At 26.0% G+C, this 8,488-nt stretch overlaps 1 non-coding gene across 1 annotated transcript; it reads left to right on the top strand.

The window, feature by feature from the left end:
- The first annotated feature begins 200 nt into the window (after positions 1-200).
- TRNAK-UUU (transfer RNA lysine (anticodon UUU)) lies at positions 201-273 on the top strand. Its single transcript has one exon. It is a non-coding gene; the product is annotated as a tRNA-Lys (tRNA).
- Positions 274-8,488: the final 8,215 nt, after the last annotated feature.

Genomic DNA, 8,488 nt, shown 5'->3' on the forward strand with positions numbered 1-8,488 from the left:
AAAATTACTTTATGCAAAAAAAAAAAAAAAATGAACATATGAAAGCATACAAGAAACAATTTCTAATAAAACTCAAGAAACATCTATGAAAATAATTAGTAATAAATAATGTAAAATAAATACTAAACTAAAAATTTTATATATATATATATATATATATTTTCAGAATCACTCATTATGGATTTCATAATATTTCATCAGCCCGGATAGCTCAGTCGGTAGAGCATCAGACTTTTAATCTGAGGGTCCAGGGTTCAAGTCCCTGTTCGGGCGTTTAAATTTTTTTTTTAATTTCTTTTAATTGTAATATTATTGTGACTACTACTATCTGAAATAGTGATAACTTATTTTATGTAAATTTAATTTTTTTTTTAAATATTTTTATATTTATTTAATTTTTTTTTTTTATTACTATCCGAAATAGTGGTTACTTTTTTATTGTAATTTTTAATCGTTGCTTCAAAACACTACAGGAGACTATAAAACATTTACTATTTAACAAAATATGTTAATAAAAAAAAAATAGGTACATAAATAAAATAACATAAATAATATAACATATGAATTAAATGATACATTTTAGAAATTTTAATAAATATTTTTTAAAGGCAAATATTAAATAATATTACTAGCTGTAATCCATAGTATAGTCACGCTGATAGCGATACGTCAACCAATTGTACTGAACAGACGAGGCCCAAACCTAGATGGGAGGATTACGTTAGAATATATTTGGTGAATTTGTGTTGCGTCACATGACTGATGTATGTAGAAGATACAGTTGCTGGTATCAGGATCTAACCTTCGGGGCTATAAAAAAATCTAGCCTTTTCGAAGTTGTTATTTTTAATTATATATGTATCTCAACACGCAATCAGAAACAAACGAAATTTCTTTTATTTCGCAAGAAAAATACAACCAAACTTTATATCTATATTAAATGATATAGAGGGACGACTTCCAATTTATGTTGCAAAATTAAAATTATTAAGGATATTTCCGATATAGCTTTTAAAATACAACTTCATAAAAATGTTGGTTGCTTCTTTATTGCATATGTGGGTTCAAATAACAGTAAAAAAGGGGGAAAACAGCCTTTGTTCTTGAAAAAATTATTTTTTTGTTTTCGTTGGCCATAAGAACCTTTGATATTGTGGTAGTTAAAACAGATGTTATATGTACGAGAATATTCCCGGTTATTGAAGCTACTGGGCGCCTCTGCTAAAATTACTTGCTTCCAGCTTAACTGGAATTTAAATGAGCCCAATCCCATTTTCACTGCTATAATCGTGAATTTTTTTTTTTTTTTTAATTGTGTTCTTTGTTTTTTCCTAATTTACGCAACTTAATATCGGATTAGCATAATAAATATGAAGAGAAAAAGAATGGGAATGCGGTCAGAAAATAATACAAATTAGTTGAAAAAAGCTTATTTAACCTTTCCAACGTTTCGGCCAGAATCAACTAAGAAAAAAGAACAACCATTGAGTACAAAAATCAAACGACAAAATATAAACAAATTCTATTTAAACAATAAATAGAATTATTAAAGTAAATAATTGTACAGAATGAAAATGAATAAAAATAAAGTGAAGATAAAATAAAGGTTGAAATAAGACGGATAGGTAATTAAATATGTAAGTAAAATAACATAATTGAGGAAATAAAAATTTAAAGTTATATAATGCAAAGAAACAAAGAAATATAAATATTTGTATTTAATAATAATTTAAAAATTAAAGTTATGGAAAAAAATGATGAAGATATATGTAACTAATGAAACATGTAAGTATAATACAAGAATAAAATATAATGTTAAGGTAAACAAAAGAGGTGAATTGAAAATATGATAGTAATAATTGTGGTTATCATAACTGATAACGTGGGTAAGGAAAAATAAGAAAATAATAGAGAAGGAGAAGGGAATATAATAAATAAAAGAAAAAAAGAGAATAAGAAAAATAACTCTGCTATTAGTAGGAGATCAGAAATCTAAGTGAGTCCAGGGGCACGTGCGTGAGTTAAAAATATACGTTACAAAGATGGCGAAATTACCGTAAGGTGAGAATATGTTACTAGTTATTTAGATGGGTGAAAATAAGAAATAGAAAATATTTAAAACTTTTTTAAAAGAGGAAAACGCATAAGAGGGTGATGATAAATGGTTATAGAAAATGTTAAAAAATACGTGATAAAGATGACTAAATAATAGTTAATAAATTAATGATTAATAAATACATAATAAATTTATGAAAAGTGTGTATAAAAAATGTGTGCATTTGTCTGGAATGCTACAGAAATAGTTTCGATAAAATCGATCTACCCGAAGTGCCACTTTATATAACCGATTTTTCATATATTCTTGAAAACGTGAATTTTAAACGTGAAATAAAGCGAATTTTAAAACAGGCACAAGAAATTTAAACCAACGCTATGCAGAAATTTGAAGCAAAATTAATTTTTGAATAATATTGTCAAATTTTATTTTGCTATTTACAATTAACTTTAATATGAATTTTAATAATAAAAGAAATACAAATTTAGACCAGTATGTCTGATCTGATTGTAAGGTTAAGAATAGTTTATCGATAGGAAATCGATAGTGTTAAGTTGGTCTATAATTAAAAGTTTTAAAAATTAATTAAATTGTGACAAAATAGGTTACTAGACATAAGCTAATCAAGATTATGCTTCCCTATTAATTAATTTTTTATAGTGTGATTTGACTGATATTAATGTCTTGGGCAGAATAGTCTCTAAAATGTTTTTTTAAATTGTTAAATCTGAGATGTTAATTTATATTTAAGTTATGCTAATTTATTAGCAATAATGTTGTTTGTTAAAAAGGAATAGGTAATAAAAAATGTTATTTAATAGTTTGTCCTTGAGGATTGCCAGGCTGGTTGAAATCTTGGATATTTAAATAAATAATAATGAGAGTTTCAAGAATAACTCGGATACAAATTATTTTATTTAAAAAATAATTTAATGTTTTTAATAATATAATTCTCAAAATATATATATATAATCTACTAATATTCCTACAATTTATTATTAACTGTTGGAAATCTGAAAAGTCCTTTCTTATATTGTTCCTTCTATCATGTTCTGTTCCAATAACCGTTTCCATTTCCAGATCGGCCTCCCGACATATTCTCGTCCTTTCTGTTTTTCTGCTAGTCAGTATTCCAGACATCTCCTGGACATATTTCATCTGGAAGGGAGTGCAGTGGCGCTATAACAAGAGGCCTGCTAGCGCGATATTGTCCTCATCTCTGCCCTCTTCTTGTCTCTCGCAGAATATATATTTCGAGCCTGTTATCTATTCTAGTCCAATCTGCAATAGAAACATCAATCTTTTGTGTTATATTTTATCCAGAATACAAAAAAAATTGTGTATTTTGTTATAACGCAGTATACTGCGTAATTATAATTACGAATTTTTATAATAGTGTTTGATTACTAATCATTAGAGCTTTATATCGATTTAAAAAAGAGCACGAATGCACATGCTAATGAAAAAAAATTTTTTTTTTTTAACTAATAACAACACTTACTATGATCAAATTTACAATCAACAGTTTATTATAATCCTCCAACGTTTCGGCCCTTAGTTCATTATCAAAGTGACAACAATTATTTTCAATATATTTCCTCATATAATACCATTGGTAACTAGTCAATAATTGATGTTAAGATTGGTATTATACCACAATAATAAAACAGACAATTTTAAAATCGTTGGTGCTTTACCACCTGAACTATTTTATTTTTATAGAATTATCTTAAACTTTATATATAATAATTTATTTAGAAATGAAATAATTTATCAAAAAAAATATTAGAAACAAAATTAAATTTATCGAACCACCCTATAACAATAAACTTGGTAAACGTATATTAAACTATGTTGTACCATATCTGTTCAATTGTTTACCAGTAGAACTAATAAATAAATCAACCATAAAAAATAAATAAATGTTTAACTGATTAATTTCTTACTTCTCTGATTCCCAATAACTGACTTTGATTCACCAAATGACTGACTATATCTGCCTAAATTTTTTCTTTACTCCACATAATTTATTTATTATATTACAATTTGTATTAGCAATGAATTTGTGTGCTTAGTAATAGATATTATTGGATTCTTGTTTTTATAATATTCTATATAATCTTGTTTTATTTCCATTATTATGATATTTCACTAATTGTAAATTTGAAGCTTTATTATGTCCTTTGAGTTATAAATATAACTAAAATATATTTTTTCTTTGGTGTCCTACTAATATGGGCAGCGATATGTCCTTAAAATTGAAACTTTCTACATTTTAGCCACGAAAGAATAAATGTGGCTTTGTGTCTGCCTTGAGATAAACCATGTTCTATTAAGTAATCATTATTCTGAAAAATTTATATTATTTCTTGTCTTGAAATTAATCTAAACGTGATCTCATGATTACGTTTTGAGTGCTGTTTTCCCGTCTCTTGAGAAAATTTAAGTAATTGATTAAAAATAAAAAAAAACAAATATACCTTAGTACTTCTCAAACGAGTATTTAGCCGAAATATTGTTGGATTAATTTCTAAGAAGTCCTTAACTGGATGAGCCTTATAACAGTGTTTCATGACATGTTATATTTATTGACAAAATAATTTTGAGTTATATTTAACAGTTATAAAGAGGAATCGAATGTAATAATTAAAAAATTCAATAGTGAGTTAGCAAAACAAACTTGATTTATTTCTAGTTTTAAAACTTTGAATACAGAGTAGACTATCTTCCACAGTGAAATGAAATGAAATAGCCTTTTATTTATGCAATATCGTAAAATCCTTGATGCTCTTTATTACGTCACAAATAAACTCATTCACAAAGACCTTAACATCCCATTCGTTGCAGATTTGACCCAAAACAGATATGCGTCTTTTCATTCTAAACTCCTTAACCATCCTAACACATTAATTCTTAATCTTTCATCCTTAACAATCCCTGATAATCCTCCGAGGCGTCTGAAAAGAAGATGGCCATGGGACTTTCTAATTTAAATTAATGTTTGAAGTACCACCAATGGGTGGTTCTTTCCCAAGATTTTCAAGTGTATATGAAACATACTACATATTTACCTATTGTATAATTTTGTACAGTTGTAAATTACATTAAATAAATAATTTAAAAAAAAAAATATGCAATCAATTAAAATCTTACGAAATACAATATAAACTTTTAAGATGGATACAATTTCATTTTCTATCTTGCATAGTAAAATCAAAAAAAAAAAAAATACGTTTTCACTCAGCCTCCACTGGCTTATAATAACAAGTAGGTTGAAGGAATCAATCGAGGTCTTTTAGAGTCCTGTTTTATCCGTGAAATGGGTTTAGATCCTGTTAAAATTAAATAAGTATGGATGTACCATAACTTAGTATTTTTCATATCATTTCCTTTTTTTTTTTTTTTTTTTATTCAACAAAATTCAGTAATATTTATAGATATTTTGTTTTTTTTTAATTTACATTAAATCTCGAAAGCCTGTTTATTTTATGACCCCTAAGAGGACTATCTGGTAACAAAGAAGAAGTCAGGTTGGAAACAAGTGGGTTTAGGAGGTTTGTTTTTTTATCATGGAAGTATTGGTTTCTGGTTCTGGCCTAATCGGCAGCATACGGAACATTGAGGTCCTGATGGATGGCTTGGTTTGTGACAAAGGAAGATGTATTAAGGATTGGATACGAGAGGAATTCGAAGTTTAGTGGAGCCCCTTAGATATTTATAGGCGTTACATATATATAGTCTATATTTATATTTATATGTTTCTTTTAATTACAGATAGGAGGAAAAACTTTATTAAAATGCAAATATAAAGTTGTGCTCCAAGTTCATTGGACTGCTATTCACACAATAAATTTATTTTAGTCTAATTTAATTTAATAATTTTTAATCTACCAATAAATAGGCCTATATAAGTATACAATAATAATTACAAACATTAGTAGTCTACATTAGAACATGATTTTTTTTTTTTGTTTCATCTCTTTGGTTCTTTTAATTTTTTTTCTGCTCTTTTTTCTTTTTCATGATTTTTTATTTTATCTTTTTATCCATCCATAAATAAAATTACTATCAGAAATTTTATGTATATTAAATTTTTTGACTCCTTTCACTGTTGCAAATTTTCTCAGACTTGTCTCAATTATTCTAATGAATAGAGAAGGTCTAAATTTTAAATCGTCGGTAAGCTAGAGGAAACGCGATAATAGAGTCTAAATATCAAGCCGGGCGAGTGGTCTGAATTTCAAAACCCTGGCATTATTCATGAAGGAGGTAAATTTCCGCCATCTGGGATGCAAAATGGATTCAAAACCTTCAATGCCCCCCCTCTTCTCCCCCTGGAGGCTTTAATTATTCTGCTAACTTTAGAATCGGCCGGGGAGTGGGAGCCAACTACGGTGGGGGAGATCGCAGGTAATGTGTCCGTGTCGTGTTTATATGCAAATATATCGATTATAAATCGACAGCGGTTAGGATAATCGACCTCGGGTTCTCGATACCTGTGTGTATGTTTACGGGAATCATTAATTATATATTAAAATAATTCATAATAATGAGTAGATAGTTGATCGTGGATAATATATATGAGGGGAATATGGTTGGGATGCATTCAATGAAGAATAGAAATAAGTAAACAATTATTTATTAGTGTCAACGTTTCAGCCTGAATTTCAGGCCTTCATCAGGGCTCAGAACAAAAACAAAAAAAACTGGAAGATAAATGGAGTTAAAAAAAAAACAACAAAAAAACATGAAGATAACAGATGATACAGCAACATACTACTTAGTATTGAAAAAATTATATAGTGTAATATTATAAGAATATTAAAACCGTATACAATAAAATACGAGAAAAAAAAGTAATATTAAAATTCAGAATAAAAAAAAGAAAATAATATAGATATGATAATCAAATAAAGAGCTACAAGTACTAAATTGGAAATTATTTAAAAATTAAAGTAATATAAAAATATAAAGAAAAACGGATATGTAATTGTAAAAACATAATAAACATTAATACTACATCACTGGCACATCATAGTATAAAATATAAACATGAATTTGATTTTAATAATCCAGAATTCTTATTTTATTTTATATTAGTCATTCTTATTTTATTTTATTTTAGTCATTCTTAATTTATTTTATTTTAGTCATTCTTATTTTATTTTATTTTAGTATTATTATTTTATTTTAATTCAGTCATTCTTATTTTATTTTATTTCATTTAAGTATTATTATTTTATTTTATTTTAGTATTGTTATTTTATTTTAGTATGAATGTGAACATTCATCATTATTACCTATTGCTTACAACCACGTGGCAGATTGTAATATCTATCAATAAATAAAAAGTATTTAAAAAAAAAAATAAAATCAGAGTAAAAATAGAAAAATAATTGAAGCAATATACATCACTATAAACATAGACAAAGCAATCAATTCTATAACAGACACCAATACTTTATACACACATTATATAGATATCGTAAATAAATTAACAATATAGGATTGTACAATAGTTATAGAATTCAGATTTATTTAATGTTTTGTTATTATATAAAATTTGTTTTATAATATAATATGTTTTTATATGTGTTATAATATAATGTAAGTATTTTTCTTAACACGAATTTATTTCAAACACGGTTACTCTTGTAGATTTAATCATATTAAGTTTAAATTAATAAAATTAATTCTCGAACCTTAAAATATTATAATAATAATATATAATATTTTTTATTTATTCTGGAATTGATCCCTTTAGAATAATGTTACAGGCGTCAAGATCAGACTTTAGAGCCTTAAACCAAAATGAAAAATATAATAAAATAATGAATTTGAAAAGAGAAAAATGAAAAACAATAATTAACAGAATATATAAAATAAGATTATAACAAATAAAATAAAACCATATGTTGGTTGCAGCTTGTATGTGAGTAATTATGTAACTAATACTTAGGTATATAGACTAAAATTTAGTTATTAGTTACATGGACCTAGTTTTACTAGGCAAACGTTTTAAAGAGATCTTCACTTTTAAATATTCATGAATTTTTTATATTGTCTTTTGTTATTATTGCGTTTGGCTTAGCGACTGTTATCTAACATGTAAAAAAAAAAAAAAAAACCTCTCTGAGTCACATTTGATAACCGCGTGACATTGAACAGAATACAGTTGTAAACAAAGTATTTTTGGGTTTAAATTATGTGGATGAATCCATTTTATAAACTATTTTACGAATTTTAAATTATATATTTCTCGATTTCGAAAATTTAATAAATGCGCGAAAGTTAATGGATCATCATATAAATAAATTTATTATTATTTTTAAAAAAAATAATTGATATGTAATATATTTTAAACTTATTTATCCATTCAAGTGTTTCCTGTAACCGGTTTTTTATTATATTTTCCTTTTAATCTATGTGTTA

The sequence above is a fragment of the Halyomorpha halys genome, unplaced genomic scaffold (genome assembly GCF_000696795.3).
Source record: "Halyomorpha halys isolate HHAL.00 unplaced genomic scaffold, Hhal_1.1 Scaffold1499.1, whole genome shotgun sequence".
Classification (NCBI taxonomy): Eukaryota; Metazoa; Arthropoda; class Insecta; order Hemiptera; family Pentatomidae; genus Halyomorpha; species Halyomorpha halys.